At 36.3% G+C, this 18009-nt stretch overlaps 1 non-coding gene across 1 annotated transcript; it reads right to left on the reverse strand.

Moving 5' to 3' along the window:
• Nucleotides 1–10831: 10831 nt before the first annotated feature.
• Nucleotides 10832–10938, reverse strand: LOC136234349 (small nucleolar RNA R71). Its single transcript, XR_010691236.1, has one exon. It is a non-coding gene; the product is annotated as a small nucleolar RNA R71 (small nucleolar RNA).
• Nucleotides 10939–18009: the final 7071 nt, after the last annotated feature.

The raw sequence follows: 18009 nt of genomic DNA on the forward strand, positions 1-18009 counted from the left end.
GATTTCTCTCCCCTCGGGCGGCGCGCCCATGACACATGTCACCCGTCGATTGGCATCGAACAGAGTGACCATTAATGCAAGTCATCATGACGGCGCGCGAAGAAGCTCAAAAGCCCTAAAGGACTTTAAAGGAACTTTAGGGGGGCTTCTGATAACATTGGGATATTATCCAAAGGATCAAATGAGATATTCGCCTAGAACGGCCACGTATTGATCGCCTGATACCGGAATGTTACGGCGTATCAAGCAAGGGGATCCGACAGGCGGATCACCAAGACCTCACCACAAGGGATCTGCGGGCGAACCTATGTGGCGAATTGTCATAACCTCTCAATCCGCCAGCGGAACAGCTGAGCCGATCCCGCAATAAAGACCATTAATAAGCTATTAATAAGCTAACAGGCATACTTAAAGGAAACCAGTAACCGCCATTAATGAAGCATTAATGGAGACTTTCTAGTTACTAATGGTTACAACTTCACTACTATATATAGCTTGCCTCTCAAAGCTATCAAGGTACACAAACACACAATCCTAGAAACCTTACTTTGTCAATTTAGTTTACTTTTTCATACTTTATACTGACTTTGGCATCGGAGCTTCCCCCCGTCGAACCCAACGACGCCCCCCACAGGGACGGAAGCTGAACAGAAATTCTCCACAAGTCATCATTAGGGTAAATTTCAAAAATAGAGCTGTTGCTCTTGCTAAAGGACCCACAGTCTCATAATATGTCCAAACACTACTTCAGTCGTTACTATCTCTACCGAGAGATAACAACAAGAGTAGACGTGAGAATTAAAAGAGTGCCCAGGGACAATCGTATAGATCCATTTAAAGAATGTCTTCTCAAAAAGGTTCATGTTCGTCATGCGAACGCTTATGGGAATGTTTTTAGAAACAATTGGCTTGAGTCCAAGTGGGAGATGTTGGGGTTTAGTGTCCTATAGTCAATTGTTGCATGATATAAACCAGTTATAAATGAATTATTCTTTTATATCATTCGTTTTAATAAGATATAATATGTTTAAACTATATAAAAAGGCATTCATCTTTTAAGAACTAAATAAGTCAAATAAAAGAAAATCCTAAAGTTTATTTAAAGTGATTATAAAGTGTTCATACAAGCATGAAGTGAGACCAAAGCTTATAATAAACTAATAAACTTAAAACCACTCCAAGTTAAGTAATATGTTTAAATAGGGATTGACATAAAACAATTGGGACTTACATATAATAGTGTCTTCTGTTATGAACAGAGAGCTGGTCTCACAAGCTTTAGGTATGGAGATATCTTACATGGATCCGGTGAAGGAGTTCATTAGGATTGGGGACCCGACTTGAGATAACAGGATGGATGGATCTATCCTACGTCACCTATTCATCACATTGGTATTAGTAGGTATAAGTAATCCTCAGACTCAAATGAATGTTAATTAGTGATTCTGAATTATGGAGTGTGATACTTTGACTCTGTTCAAACACGATCCATAATAGGGAGGACCCTAGGGTATGTGCGGGCATGCGTTGGGTATCACATGGAGTAATTGCAGAATAGTTAATATTGGATTGAGCATTCGGCACTCCTGATAAATGGGAGATATATTCAGGATCACTTGTGGAAGACTTGACTCCAAATCCTTGCAAGGTCATAGATTAAGAGTTGAAATAGAGATTTCACTTAATCTATCCATTCAGAGTTAGGTATGCTTGAAGAAGGTTAATATTCCATCGGAAAGGAATATTAAACGCCCCCAAGATTTCTCGGTGAACCTACCGACCTCCTATTTAGCTCTTCTAAGTAGGCTATTAATAACTCTTTTAAGCTTTTTAAATTCATTTTGAATGTTTGCTTTGTTTGAAAAAAATCATGCTTATATATTGCATATTAATACACAAAATAAATAAACATGAAAATATTACAACTCAAAAGCAATTAAATAAATACAATTACATTCGGGCATTCCCTGATCTTCAATCCGTACCAAAACAAATTCCCCCATACTTCTATCAACTAAACTAGAATGTTAGAAATAAATAACATAATTATACAATTAATTATGGTGTAAAAATGGACAAACGACTAAACTACGGACCAAATTGGAAGAAAGAGCAAACTTCAACTTAAGGACTAAATGGAATAATACAGGAAATTATTAAATGAGGATTAAAATGATAGAAAGTTTCAAATTAAGGATTAAAATGAATAAAAAAGAAAGTTTTTAAATTACGGATTAAAATGATTAAAAAAAGTTATTAAATTAAGGATTAAAATAAATAAATAAAAGGAACGTTATTAAAAGGTATAGACTGTTGTAGAAAATCACGACTAATGGACCACCAATTGTATGTTTTAAAAACTATGGATTTGTTCGGGTTCTTTCGATAAAGTTTCAGCTATAGGCAGTCTAATTTACAGCCCCCTCAAAACTAGTCTAAAAGTTTATATTATTAGGGTTTTGGGTTAAAATTGGGAAAAAGAAAATAAAGCAGAGTCAAAAAGGGGTTTTTCAAACCTTTTATCTCATTAGTCTTAGAAACCCTAATAATATGCTAAAAGGGAGCAACATCACGTTGCCGCAGATATGACTGTGTCCGACATGCTGTCGCATGCCTTGCACGCTCCAGGTAGCCTACCAACATGCATCATGCGCGTGCTAGGCACGCAGCGGCACATCTTCCATTCGCAACGGACTTATGCTATGCACGCGCTAGAGAATACAGACACTTATTTGGTGCGTGTCAGGCATGTGTCTACACCTAAAACACTCTCTTTCGTGGATTTATGGCTCGAGAATGTACTTTTTTACCTCTGATTTCTGTGAGTCTTCTTCTGTTGGACTCGTTTTAACGAGCTTACCCTACCTAAGGCTATTGCGCAATTTAGTTTCGAATTTCAATCCAAATTTCACCAAGTCACAACTTCCTCGTTAGACCTCCAAATTGAGCTCGGAAAAGTGATTTACGGCACTCTCGAGGGAAACGAATCTCTAAGATTTTCTGAAATTTAATTTGGTCCTCTGAAAAATTTGGTTTTAAATGGGAAAGGGATTACTTTGACTTATTGATGAGTTATTTTTCCGTGATCATTTTTTATCGTATTTTCCAAACATCCTTGAAAGGTTTGCATCGTAGGGCTTCGACTCTAGTATCTTTAGTTGCCCTTACTTTATTATTGAGCGGTGTGCATTTTGAAACAAAACTTTTTTCAAAGTAAACGGTTTGAAAAACGATTGTCTACCCCTACTTTGGAGAAGTCTTATAAATATGTATAATGAAACAAAGTATGATAAATAAAATATTCATCTAGGGTTGGAGGATGCTGCATGAAGCTGGAAAAGTGGAACTGGGTTGTAAAGTTTGGAGGCAAGGGATTAAGCTGCTAAGGAAATTTCGTCTGTCTGTTGACTTCTTGGGAAATTATGTCTTTGTGTTGACTCCGGACCGCTACACTTTTGGATGGCCTTGGGAGTCAGTGGGGAGATTTAATGTCCCAGTTAACTTTTGACTGCTACACTCTAGGATGACCATGCGAGTCGTTTGGGAGTTTCTACATATCAGTTGACTTTGAACTGCTACACTTTGGGCGACCCTATTAATAGTTTAGGTTATTCCATCTTTTGATTTATTTCTGACTGCTACACTTTGTGGCGCCCTTCGAGTCATTTAAGAGATTTACTCTATGGGTTGACTTCGAAATGCCAAGAAAAATGCTTGTTCAAATTCTCATTTTCCACGTTTTTATCATTTTCTTGTTTTTCATGTTCTCTCGTTTTTATCCTTTTTTCTGGCTTCTCCTATTTTTACCATTTTTCTCATTTTTACCATTCACATTTTTTTCTTTTTTTTTCCATTTTTACCATATTGTACGTTTTTCACTAACGTGAATATGAAACATATAATCCATAAATGTGAGAGCAGTGATTTTGAAATAAAAAAATATTAGTTATGAACCAAACCACACAGACATTTTTAAGTCCCTAAATTAAATATAAGGAAATATGAAACAATTAATCATTTTGTAGGAGGATAAATAGAGATTAAAGTGATGGATTAGTAGACTTAGAGTACAGGTGGATTGAGGATTTGATTTTATAAAAAAAATTATTGCCAAAAAGGATTTTTCTTAAACTAATTAATTGTCCAACAAAGGAGAAAGAATTAGACATTTGATAAATTAAAACTGAATTAATATAATTAATAGGCTTGCAAGTATGATCATATAATGATTAAAACATTTATAAGACTGAAAATGATTAAAACGTTTATAAGATTCAAAACATTAAAACATTTATCAGATGAATTTATCATTTATGAGGTATATATACAAGGATAGGTTAGGATGTTTTAGACTCAACCCAACCAAAAAAACATATTATCTCATTTTTCCAAATTAATTAACAATGGCCGATGCAAATCCAATCGGAATAAATCCTGTTGTTGCTGATGCTGTTGCTACTGGAGGAGATGCTGGAGATTGTGGTTGTGAAAATAAGGATAAGTGCGGTGGGATAGAATATATATGCGGTACTATTCCTTCACTCAAGATAATAGCTAATCTTGGTGACCCGTGTTTGAAGAATACCTTCTTATGTGCATCTCTCCACACCCCTTGTTATAATGATAAATTTCCGAGTTGTTAAACTCGATCTCCTTTACTTGTTGTATTGATGCTATATATAGCATCCCTATCTACTACTATTTCATGAATAATTACTAGCTAGTATACTCCTTAATATTAATTAAGTTGTATACTACTACTACTACTTTTATTCAATAAAATTAACTCCATCCATCGGATAGGGCCAATTTACGTTTTTATTTATTATTCTTCATTTTCTTGTTTTTATCTATTAATTAAGTTGTTATGTACTACTACTTTCATTTTTAATTTTATTATATTAAAAACAGTTTATGAGAATTTAAGAAACTTTTTCCTTAATTAAGACAAACCAAACTCAAATAACAACAATAACATTATAAAAATATTGTTCAGCAATAATATAAATGAAATTACAGAAATTCAAGACCGACTAACCCAAAGTCATACACATTGTTCCGAAGCACGCATTAACAGATTCCTTATTATAAGACATATTTAACCGCTATTGGCTATCATCTACCAGCTTACAGTTGAAACTTAGAGTAGAAATTATCACCAGAATAGGACAGCAATCAATAGAAGGACCAAACCGAGATGGATATAATAATGGTGAAAATTGATTTGGACTAAATTGACTCGAACTTGAAAATTGGATAATGTTTATCTGGATACATCTGGGAGGTTGCCGCTTTGAACTCCTCATGGTTGAAAGGGCTCATTAATAGATCATTCATCTTATTAGTAACAACAGTGTTAAGGGCGTTTACCGGGGATAAGTCAGCCGACGGTGAAACGGTGAAAACCTATATGAAGTACGGTTTAACTGTTCTTTCCATTTCTGATTGAGTCTCCACGAACTGACCGTTCCCATCCCAAATGCGTTTAATTTGATTTTTCCTCCTTCGACCCTTTAGGCACGCATGGAAGTATTTTGAGTTGTTGTCCCCCTCTTTTAGACAAAAGGATTTGGCTCTCTGCTTCCAAAAGACTTCTTCCTCCTCAAGGAGAATGTTTAGCTGTCTTCTAGCCTCAAGGAACCGCTCAACCGCCCTCGGATCCTCGTTGTTCTGAAGTTTGGTCAGAACCGCTTTGCATTGGTTTACTTGCCTGGTGAACCGCCTGTGGTATTTGCGACCCTAATTCTCCATTTTAATCGAAACCTCGTCCAGCCGTGACGCCAGCTCCCTACCTCAGCCCCCTTGCCAACCTTCTTTCACAATATCAGGGAATTCTGGGACCTGTAGCCAAGCTAATTCGAATCTGAAGCGATGCTATTTCCAGATATTATATATGTCTATGTTCAAATTCCAGCAGTAATGGCTTGTGATCAGAGTAGGCTGAAATAGCTGTAGATAATTGGTGATTCTCAAAATTGAACAGCCATTGGTCGGTGGCAAGTGCTCTGTCAAGGCGTTCTCTAATCCAATTCGCAGATCCACGACCCCTTTCCTAAGTAAAACTCTCTCCCTGCAAGTCCAGATCATGAAGATTACAACTCGTCAATGTTTCCTCGAAACTGTTAATAAGAGATTGAGGGAAACCAAGGCCTCCTTTCTTTTCATGCTAAGCCAAGATGCAATTATAGTCACCAATGATGACAGTAGGGAGGATGGAGGTTTCCGTTAGTTGCCGTATCAAATTCCAGGATAGATGATGTTGATTTCTATCCGCATAACCATAAAAAGAAATAAGTCTCCAGTCTCCTTTCTGCAAATCATGCACTTGCAGTTCAATATGTCGATTCGAGAAACCCGTGATAGAGAAGTTCGAGTTCTCCTTCCATAGAACGAAAAGTCCCCCACTGTGTCCTCGACTATTAACTGCAAAATAATTACTGAAATTAAGTTTACCTTTAACAAACTCCACTCTTTGTTTATCGCATAGTGTTTCGATCAAAAAAAACAATGGATAGGGAATAGGTTCTGACAATCTCAACGAGACTCCGAACTGCCCGAGAGTTCCCCAACCCTCGGCAGTTCCAGCTGAGGCAACTCATAGCACTCGGCGGACCTGGATTCCATGCCTCGCCGCTTCAGATTCAGTTGATGGGGGCAAATCCATATTCGAGGAAATAGAGCCATCAGGGTTTCCAGAATGTTGTTTAGTAGAGGAATTTAGATTGACAGGGGTCAAAACAGGTTCAAGTTGGGGTAAAGATGTGTTGAGAGGTGGTGTCTCTCTGCGTCTTTTCTTCTCTTCCTGGAGTTCAAGGATCAAATGTTCATCAAATATCATATCAGTGTCAGAGTCTTCTGAGTTGCAAACAGAGCTACCCGCTTTCTCAAGGGTTTGAGGATTTAGGCTAACTTTCTTGGGCCCTGATGTCGTCCCTATCCAACCTTCCTTGCAACTCCCTGAAGTTGTCCCTGCTCTCATATTAGTGCAATCTGATAATACCTTATTGGCCTGTCTAGCAAAGATTATCTGACCGTCTAACTTTGGACCTTCCCCTGGTTCTCTCTGTTGAAACACCTTTCCACAAGATTTTGATTTGACAAAATCATTTAAGTTTAATCCATGATTAAGAGACAATTAAATTTAAGTGCTTTGATTTAATTGTACTAATCTGTCTGTTCAATATTGAGTATAAATGCAAAAGGAAATAAAAATTAAGACAGGTCAAAGTCATCATGAGAACACAACACAATCTGAGTGAAGAGCGACTCAGCATAAGAGAAGATAAGTCATCTTCAAAACAACAGCTCAAGAAAGAAGCTGATCAAAGAAGCTGATCAAAGAAGCTGAGTGGAACGGAACTCAGCATAAAAGAAGTTTGCTTCAGAACTAGATCTTGCAGAACGAAGCTGACCATGGAAGCTGAGTGAAAAAGAACTCAGTATGAGAATTGGTGACAATAAAAGATAATGACTATCGAAGTGAAGCTGAGTGATCTTCAGGACAGCAAGAATGATCCGTTAGCTAAAAGACAAATTCGACAACTGTCTGCACCAATAATAGAAGCCTTGGAATTACGCAAAAGCCAAATTCCGAGGTGTATGGGTCAACTGTTCTTTGCTATAAGACAAACTGCCGCAAGAAGACAAAGCCTGAAGGAAGAAGACAAGCCTGACATCTGAAGAAATCTGAAAACATGATTGGCCTGCACATCTGAAGCTGACCAGAAGCTTGTCCCCCAAAAGAGCCGTTTTGGATTCAACGGACAAATCAAATTCAAATCATTTGATCCTCAAAGTTCAACTATAAAAGGACAAGCAATCCTCTTGGATCATTGCCGAATTACAGAAAATACAAGAGAGAAAAATACAAGTTCAAAGCACTCAAAAACAAGAAAGAAATCTTACACCAACTTTTTATTCCTGTGTAAATGCTAGATTGATTGTTTTGTAATCATCTAAAGTGTTCTTTAGTTGAAAAAGAGCAAATTGTATCAATTGTGAATTAAGAGTGTTGTGCTGAGTATTTGGTTGTAAATACTCAGTGGTAGAGAAATCTAGGTGTTGGGTTGTAGCACTTAGTAGGAGTTGAGTAGACGAATAGAGGAAGGTACTCTTGCATATTCAACTGCCTTGTAACCGGTTTGTGCTCTACCTTTAAAGAGCTCAGTATTGGATTCCAAAAGCCCGGAGAAGTCTGGGGACTGGACGTAGGCGGAGAGGCCGAACCAGGATAAGTGATACTGAGTAATTTCTAACTCTCTTAAAATATATATATGTGCATGTGTTGCTTGCTGTATTTACTCAGCTTATAAACTGTTTAAAGCTGACACTGAGTAAATTAGAGTGCTGAGTTGGAAGCTGACCACTAACGTGTCAATTCTCAACTCACAAGTGAAACAGTCTTAGTCAACATCTGACTAAAGCTGTCTTACACTAAGATCGGCCAAGCTGACCAAAAAGCTGAGTTAATAAACTCACCAAATTATCAAGTCAGCAAGATTAATTACACGGGACCAACAAGTGGTATCAGAGCCTAAGCTCACTACTCAAAGATATAACTATCTTGAGCTGATCCCGATAAATGGCTGAGAACAGCACTCGTTTCCTTCCCGGGAACCAAACAACACAGATACTCCCTGCGGGATTGTTAAGCCAAAAATATACCTAAAATATCATCAATAATTACATCAATATTGCTACGAATTTATGCTATTTATACCTGTTTAGAATACTTTTACTCCCGAATATGTTTCTTTCTTGCAAGGTACATAAATATTTGGTAAAATCCAAATATGAGTAAAAAGAGCTCAAAAATAGAAGAAAAGCCCTACAAAAGGAGTCGAAGACGACAAAAATTAATAACGCCAAGTCGAGGACACGAACGAGAGCCGAAGAGGTGAAAAACGCTCCGTGCCGCGACCGCGGCCCCCAATATTCACGGTCGCGGCACGCGTCCCTCAGCCCTCCTTCCCTTCGTCCGAAGTACAAATTGTTGCTCCCCCATTCTCGGTAGAGAATTTAATATTCTCGGTACGAGCAGGAGATTTTAGAAGCCTAGTTACACACTTTCGTTTTCGACGAAACGCGATCGTTCGGGTGGATAAAGACGTCATTTTGCAGCGGACACGATCCTTCACAACGGACACGACACTTCAGTCAAGACTCTTCAACATCTATAAATAAAGAGTTGATGGAGAGTTGAAAAATAATGTTATATGTGTAAAAGAAAGAGATTAGTGTAGAATTTATGCAGAAATTCCGAGTCAAGTGATTCAGAAGTTAGATTTCGATTCTGTAAAAAGCAATATGATGTACACACATTGTTTACTAAATAATAACAAACTCAGTAGCGTTTAGACATTCTTCCAGTTTAGTTTTCATTTTGGTAGTAGACCGACCCAGTCTCTATTACGAAGATTCAACGAGAAGATTGAGTAGAGGATTCGCCCCTGAGCCTGACAAACTCTAACGAAACCCAAGGAAAGGATTGACAACCCGTTCACTTGCACGCCGTCGAAGAATTCAATGCTCCATGTTCTCTGTAAACTTGTATCAATTTATATTTCATCTAATAAAGTTCGTTCTATTCGATAGATTTTTATGCAGCACTTATGGTAACCAATCCACTAAAGTGACTGCTGGTGTTTTCATTAAAACGTATTTAATCCAAAAATTTTACAAGAAAACTTTGTTGAACACTTAGACAAATTATTATCTCGAAAGAGTTTTAATTTGATTAAGGGCAACTATCCCGAAAGGGTTTTGTTGCGTTTAAAGCCAATTAATTAGAGGTTCCATCATTTATTTCATTTTTATAATTCGTACAAAGTTTAAAGTTGTTTTCTTTGCTTAATGCAAACAAATATACTTGTTTACTTTTCTAAAGTACTAAAACGTTCCTGTTTTGCAAATTCATTTTTAAATCAGAATATTTTCTAACATCTTCATATTCTAATCTAATTCTCATTCTAGCAATTTCAAAACCAAAACCGATTAAACGATTTTCCATATTATAAACCTTTAAAGTAAATTTAACCGATTATAAATAAGTTTTGTTGAAAAACGTTCCCTGTGGGATCGATATCTTTTATTACTACAAGCGTATACCGTGCACTTGCGGAAATCGCTCAACAAGTTTTTGGCGCCGTTGCCGGGGAACGCCAAAATTTTTGACAAAAATTTAGATTTTTCGTATTTTATTTCGAATCTAGGTTTATTTATACTTATTCAAACTTTTATATTTTAATTATATCAGGTTACTAATATATTTATTTTTCAAATTCTGTTTTGTAGGTAATTTCGGTTCGTGCGAAATTTCAAGTTCATGCGCAGTTCTCGAAGTTCAGGCACGTCACCAGATCCTATTGACCCAGAAATTGAAAGAACTCTTAAAAAGAACAAGAAAGAAAAGAAAAAGAAAAACAAAACCCCAATAAAAACTAAAATTACCGAGCCAGAAGTTATGGCCACACTTATGGATTACGCTATGCCAGGAGTGGCCGGTGTAACAAACAGTATAGTTAGACCCCAAATTAATGCACATCATTTTGAAATTAAGCCTGCGTTGCTTAATATGTTGCAAAATAATGTAACGTTTTACGGGTTACCTAACGAAAATCCTAATACCCATTTGACAAATTTCTTAGAAATTTGTGACACTTTTAAAATTACTGATGTAACTGCAGAAGCAATCAAACTTCGCCTTTTTCCTTTTACTTTGAAGGATCGAGCCAAAGAATGGTTAACTTCTATGCCAGCCGCATCAATTGAGACTTGGGAGCAATTAGCCCAAGCATTTTTATCAAAAAAAATTCCTTTAGCAAAAACCGCAAGAGTCATTAAAGAGTTAACATCTTTTTCTTAAAATGATAGTGAAACTCTTTATGAGGCTTGGGAACGTTTTAAAGAACTTCAACGTTTATGCCCACACCACCAATTGCCCGCTGAACTTTTAATGCAAACATTTTATAATGGACTAAATCCTACAACTAGAGGTTCATTGGACGCTATGTCTGGAGGGTTATTCATGAAGAAAACATCTGCCCAAGCAAGAGAACTTTTGGAGGAAATGGCAATCAACAGCAATATGTGGCCCGCGGAACGTGGACACGTACCATCAGCGAAACCATCATCCTCAACTACTTCATCAGTTAAAGGTATAATGAATATTGATCCAGTAGCGATGTTGCAAGCCCAATTTTCTGCCTTATCGCACAAAATTGATAGGTTTATGGCACCGTGTGATCCTAATGGTCAACCAATCCAAACGGATGTGGATTACGAAGGTATGAGTGAAATTGAACAGGTAAATTTTGTCCAAGGGCAAAACCAAAATAATAACCCTTATTCCAATACATATAATCCTGGATGGAGAAATCATCCTAACTTTAACTGGAGAGATAATAATAATGCTAATGCTAATCAAAATCGTACTACTAATTATCAAAATCAATCCAGAGACACGATTAGCACTTTATCTTCTAAAATCGACAAATTTATTAATGCTATGAGCGGAAAAATAAGTAATCACGACGATGGTTTTAAACGGATCGAGAAAAAATTCGATCAGCTTATTAAAAACCAATCATCCAGCATCCATAATTTGGAGATTCAAATTGGACAACTCGCTAAATCAATTCCATCCCGCAAAGAGGGAAGTCTTCCAAGCCATACAGAAGAAAATCCGAAAGAGCATGTTAAGGCTATCACTCTTCGTTCAGGGAAAAATTACTTAGGCCCGGAAATGCTCGGAAATTCGACCTTACCTGGAACTGATTTATCGAAGCCCAAAGAAGATACATTAAAACAAAAAGATGCACCGATTGACTCTAGTACAAAAACTTTTGTACCCAAACCACCTTTTCCACACAAAGTCCGCAATAAGGACTATGACAAACAACTTTTAACATTTTTAGACAAACTTAAGAATTTGCATATTAATTTAACGTTTATGGATGCGATTACGCAAATTCCCAATTATGGTAAATTCCTCAAAGATTTAATTTCAAAGAAAATCAGTTGGGAAGGAATTTCATCCATTTCACTAACTGAAGATTGTAGTTCGATTGTGTCAAGTAATTTTCCCACAAAACTCAAGGATCCCGGATGTTTTACCATTCCGTGTAAATTGGGAGATATTGAATTCCCAAGTTGTCTTTGTGATTTAGGAGCAAGCATTAACTTGATGCCATTATCTATTTTTAATAAGTTAGGCTTAGAAGAAGACATCAAACGTACCAATATGGTTTTGCAATTAGCGGACCAAACCACTAAAAGACCATACGGTATAATTGAGGATGTTTTAATTAAAGTTGACAAATTTATTTTTCCTACCGATTTCGTTATTTTAGATTTTGCTTATGACGTAAACTGTTCGCTAATCTTTGGTAGACCGTTCATGAACACGGGACGTGCTCTAGTTGATGTGTCGGAAGGGAAAGTAGTTTTAAGAATAGGCGATGATAAGATTGAGTTTGATATGAATCAAGCGATGAAATATCCTATGGAGGATTTCGCTTGTATGAAACTTGATTTAATTGAAGAATGTGTAAATGACATTATTCAAAAAGAAGAAATAATAGAACCTATAATGAGTGAGGAACTAGAAGATAAGGACCCAGAACCTTTGATTCGAGAAGATGGACCAGTTCCGCCTTCAATTATAGTTCCACCTAAATTAGAACTTAAAGAATTACCAAGTCATTTGAGGTACGCTTTCTTAGGCAAAGGCGATTCTCTACCTATTATTATCTCTAACAAATTAACACAAGTCCAAGAAGAGAAATTGAAAGAAGTTGTTAGAAATAGGATAGGAAGTATGGGTTGGCAAATTTCAGACTTAAAAGGTATTAATCCAAGTATTGTAATGCACAGATTTCACTTAGAAGAAGATAAGCCACCTAAAGCGGATAGGCAAAGACGCCTAAATCCGAACATGAAAGAAGTAGTAAAAAATGAGATTACTAAACTTCTGGACAATGGAATTATTTATCCTATTTCGGATAGTGAATGAGTTAGTCCAATCCATTGTGTTCCTAAAAAGGGAGGCATAACAGTTGTAAGGAATGAAGAAGGTGAATTAATACCTACGCGAACCACCACTGGTTGGAGGGTTTGTATAGATTATAGAAATCTAAATAAAGCAACTAGGAAAGATCATTTTCCTCTTCCTTTCATTGATCAAATGATCGAAAGGATAGCTGGTCATGCTTTCTACTGTTTTCTTGATGGTTACTCCGGATTCTTTCAAATATACATTTACCCGAATGACCAAGATAAAACAACCTTCACATGTCCTTACGGAACATTTGCATATAGAAGAATGCCCTTTGGTCTATGTAACGCACCTGCAACATTTCAACGTTGTATGACTGCGATTTTTAATGATTTCATTGAAGATATCATGGAAGTTTTTATGGACGATTTTTCAGTTTATGGAGATTCTTTTGATTCGTGCCTAGAAAATTTGGATAAAATTTTGTCTAGGTGTGAAGAAACAAATTTGGTATTAAATTGGGAAAAATGTCATTTCATGGTTGACGAATGAATTGTTTTAGGTCACAAAATATCTGAAAAAGGATTAGAAGTAGATAGAGCAAAAACCTCAGTAATAGAGAAATTACCCCCTCCAACTATTGTTAAGGGAGTGAGATCATTTTTAGGACATGCTGGTTTTTACAGAAGATTTATTAAGAATTTTTCTGTAATTTCCAAACCACTCACTAATCTACTCATGAAAGGTTCTACCTTTGATTTTAATGAAGAATGCGTTAAAGCTTTCGAAACATTGAAAACAGCTTTAGTCAGTGCACCTGTTATTGCTAAACCCGATTGGGATTTACCATTTGAAATTATGTGTGATGCAAGTGATTTAGCTGTCGGATGTGTTCTAGGTCAAAGGAAAGATAAGAAACTTCATGTCATTTATTATGCAAGTCACACACTGTCTGGTGCACAATTAAACTACACCATAACAGAAAAAGAAATGTTAGCCGTAGTTTTTGCATGTGACAAGTTTAGGTCATATTTATTAGGTTCAAAAGTTATTATTTATACTGATCATGCAGCATTAAGATATTTATTTGCTAAAAAGGATGCAAAACCACGTCTAATTAGATGGGTTTTATTGTTATAAGAATTTGATATAGAAATAAAAGACAAAAAGGGAGTAGAAAATCTTGTCGCCGATCATCTATCGAGACTTGAAGATGAAAACGGTCCTATAGGTGAAACTATCGGTATACGAGATGATTTTCCTGATGAACACCTCTATCAAATAAAAAGTGCCATGTCACCTTGGTATGCAGATATTGCTAATTATCTTGCAGCCAATATTGTTCCGGAAGGATTAGATTTCCAACAAAAGAAGAAATTTTTCTTCGATATTAAACAATATTTTTGGGAAGATCCTTTTTTGTTCAAAACTTGTGGTGACGGGATAATTAGGAGATGCGTTGGTGAAAATGAATACGAATCCATAATATCGGAATGCCATTCTAGCTCTTATGGAGGACATAATGGAGCTACTAAAACAGCAGCTAGAATATTTGAATGTGGTTTTTTTTGGCCTACGATGTTTAAAGACGTCCGTTCATTTATTACTCGTTGTGATAAGTGCCAAAGAACAGGAAATCTAGGAAGGAAAGATGAGATGCCCCTCACAACCATATTAGAAGTTGAAGTCTTCGATATGTGGGGAATAGATTTCATGGGACCTTTTCCCCCTTCCAATGGTAAAACTTACATATTAGTTGCCGTTGATTATGTTTCAAAGTGGGTTGAAGCAATTGCAACCCCGACGAACGATTCTAAAGTTGTCGTTAATTTTCTTGACGATATATTTTGTAGATTTGGTTGTCCAAGAGTTATCGTTAGTGATGGCGGTACTCATTTTATAAACAAGAGTTTTGAAATGCTTATGAAAAAATTTGGAGTACGCCACCGCGCATCAACGCCGTACCATCCTCATTCAAATGGTCAGGCAGAGATATCAAATCGAGAACTCAAATGGATTCTTGAGAAAATAGTTTCATCTTCTAGAAAAGATTGGTCTTCTAAACTCAATAATGCATTATGGGCATACCGTACTGCATTTAAAACACCAATAGAAATGACTCTGTACCGCTTAGTGTATGGGAAGGCATGTTATTTGCCAGTCGAATTAGAACATAAAGCCTATTGGGCTATTAGAGAACTTAACTTTGATTTACAATAAGCAGGTAAGAAACGTTTGCTCAATTTGAATGAGTTAGATGAGTTACGTCATCTATCTTACGAAAATGCAAAGATTTATAAAGAAAAAGTGAAAAAATGGCACGATGCCAAAATTAAAGTCAAACACTTAAGTCCAGATGGTTAGGACCATATTTAGTCGTCAAAACATTCGATTATGGTTCTTTAGAACTGGAAGGTCCTACCGGAGTTCGATTCAAAGTTAATGGTAATCGATGTAAAATCTATTACGAAAATATTTCACAAATTGAAATTCCGTTCGTAACAAGATTATCTGACGTATAAATTACTCAGTTTATCTTACACAGTTTATTTTGTTTTATTGTTTTTATATTTTTGTTCATTTATTTTATTTTATTTTATTTTATTTTATTTTTTCCAAAATACCATTTTTATGATTAGATGACTTTATGTTATGATTTACTGCATAAAATATTTCTATTTCATGATTTTAGATTTAATTTTTAGGAAATTAAGATGAATTTGAAGTTTCAGGCAATTCTCTGCCGAGAATTTAGAATTCCCTGCCAAGAATCCCCTTTTTAAGAATAGTCCAAACAGGTTCGGATTTCTCTGTTCATACCGAGAATTTTAAATTCTCTACCGTGAATCGGGAGGTAGCTTCGATGCCTGATTTCCGTAAGGAAATCAGCGTGTCGCGACCGCGGCTTTGACATTCACGGTCGCGACACGCGTGTTTCCTACACTATCAGGTCTGAAACACTCTAACCTTTCGACGAACCTCTTGGCAAATAAAACATTAAGTTTCTTCATTCCCGAAAGGTGTAATTTTATACCTTTTCATAATTAATACAACACCTCTTTTCATCTTCAACTCTTATAAATTAATCCTAGGAGATTCAAGTTCTGTTACAATTCTTTTCATTTTTGTCAGAATTCTGATTTTCTTCGCAAACACCGTTCTTGCTAAAGTAACACAAACTTTGCACTATGCCTACCAAATACAAACCATCTAGGCACAATGCTGCCTCAATCAACAAACGCCCAGACTTATCCAAGCGATATGGGGCGCCTTTTCCTATCTTCAACCACGATGAAGGTAGGCGTTATTGGAATCTCCGTTACAAATTCTTCACCGAAATGTTGTATATGGATGAATTCCTTAACAACCAACTTGGAATTAGTGATGACATGAGCCGCTATATGGAGCGCTTAGGGTGGACAAAATTCGCCCAAATGCGATTTCCAATAATAGGTGACTGGATACTCGAATTCTTTTGTACCGTGCGTTTCATTAATAAACGACGAGTACGTCTCAGTTTTCGTCGGGAAGGCGAAATCTTTACTTTCGGCTATCCCGAGTTGCATGCTTGGTTTGGTTTTCCCCCGAGGGATACAATCAAATGTCATCCTGGAAGAGACATGACATCCACGGATGTTTGGAGAATGCTCACTGGATTCTGGCGATTCAATTCAAAACTCGCCTATAATCACTCTTTTCGCTCCAACTCCATGCTGTATCTGCACAAATTCCTGTGTCACAGTTTATTCGGTCGCACATTCAGTAGTGTGGTCCGTGACACAGATCTTTATGTCCTTGGAGATATATTCTAGGGAAATGCAGTAGATTCTTCAAAGATTCTGATGGAGGGTCTTGTCGCCGCTTCTCGGTCCAAAGATAAGAAGATTGGGTTCGGCAATATAATCTGTGGTATAATTCTCGGTTCAAAGGGTACCATTGATGTTCCCTGGAGTGATGATGAATTCTTCCCGACAATTGACTATGAGTTTCTCGAGCACGAAGGACTTGTAAAACGTGTCTTTCGAGCAGGGCCTCAATTTTTGTCTGCACCGGAACGTGAAACTTTCGTGCAGTTTCAAATTGATCATATTAAGGCCAGAAATATCCCGTTTGATAGTGATGAATATGTAGAATAGTTTATGTTTTTCATTTTATTTTTGTATATATTTTGTTTTGTATTAATTATTGGTTTGTTTTCGTTATTTGTACATATGTTAATATAATAAAGATCTTATTTAGTTCAATTCTTAATTTTATTAGACTTATCCATTTGATCCATTATCTATACTTAGCATATTTCATATGGGTCGATTCTAATTATTCTTACTCAAATTAAGATAAAAAGGATTCACATGAACTAATATGGTTTTCTATTTTTCCACACATATATCCACATTTAATTCTATTTGTAACTCAATTTATTTTCAATGAATTAAGTTATCTTTTTATCATTTCAATTCATGTATTAAATATGTATTAACATGCACTTATTATGCATTTAATATGGTTCTCTTAACTTATATGCATTATATAAATGCACATTTACGTTTCATTAATTCTTCATAACCAATTTATTATACTTTAATTCAAAGGTAAAACCTTTGGTTTTCCTTGCAATTAATGTCATTTATTTTAGTTTTTAAGTGCAGGAACACTTAATATTACATTCAGGAACCATTCCACCAACAAAAATGCACAAACCAAGTCATTAGGTACCCAAATTGGCCATTTTGACCAATTCTCTACTGAGAGAATTAATTAATTCTCGGTATGAGCAGCAAGTTCGGCCAATTTTCAGGGCGAAAATTGCCTGAAGTTCGCGTGTCGCGGCCGCGGCTTTGCCATTCGCGGTCGCGACACGCGTATTATATGCCCATTTCAATCCGATTTTGACACCAAATTTTGCTTATTCCTATTCCTATTCTACCTATTCACCTACCTATACAACCCTATATAAACCTACCTCTTACACAAACCTCACATCACCTCTATTTTTACCCAATCCCTTACTCTAA

Source organism: Euphorbia lathyris, chromosome 6, assembly GCF_963576675.1.
Source record: "Euphorbia lathyris chromosome 6, ddEupLath1.1, whole genome shotgun sequence".
Classification (NCBI taxonomy): domain Eukaryota; kingdom Viridiplantae; phylum Streptophyta; class Magnoliopsida; order Malpighiales; family Euphorbiaceae; genus Euphorbia; species Euphorbia lathyris.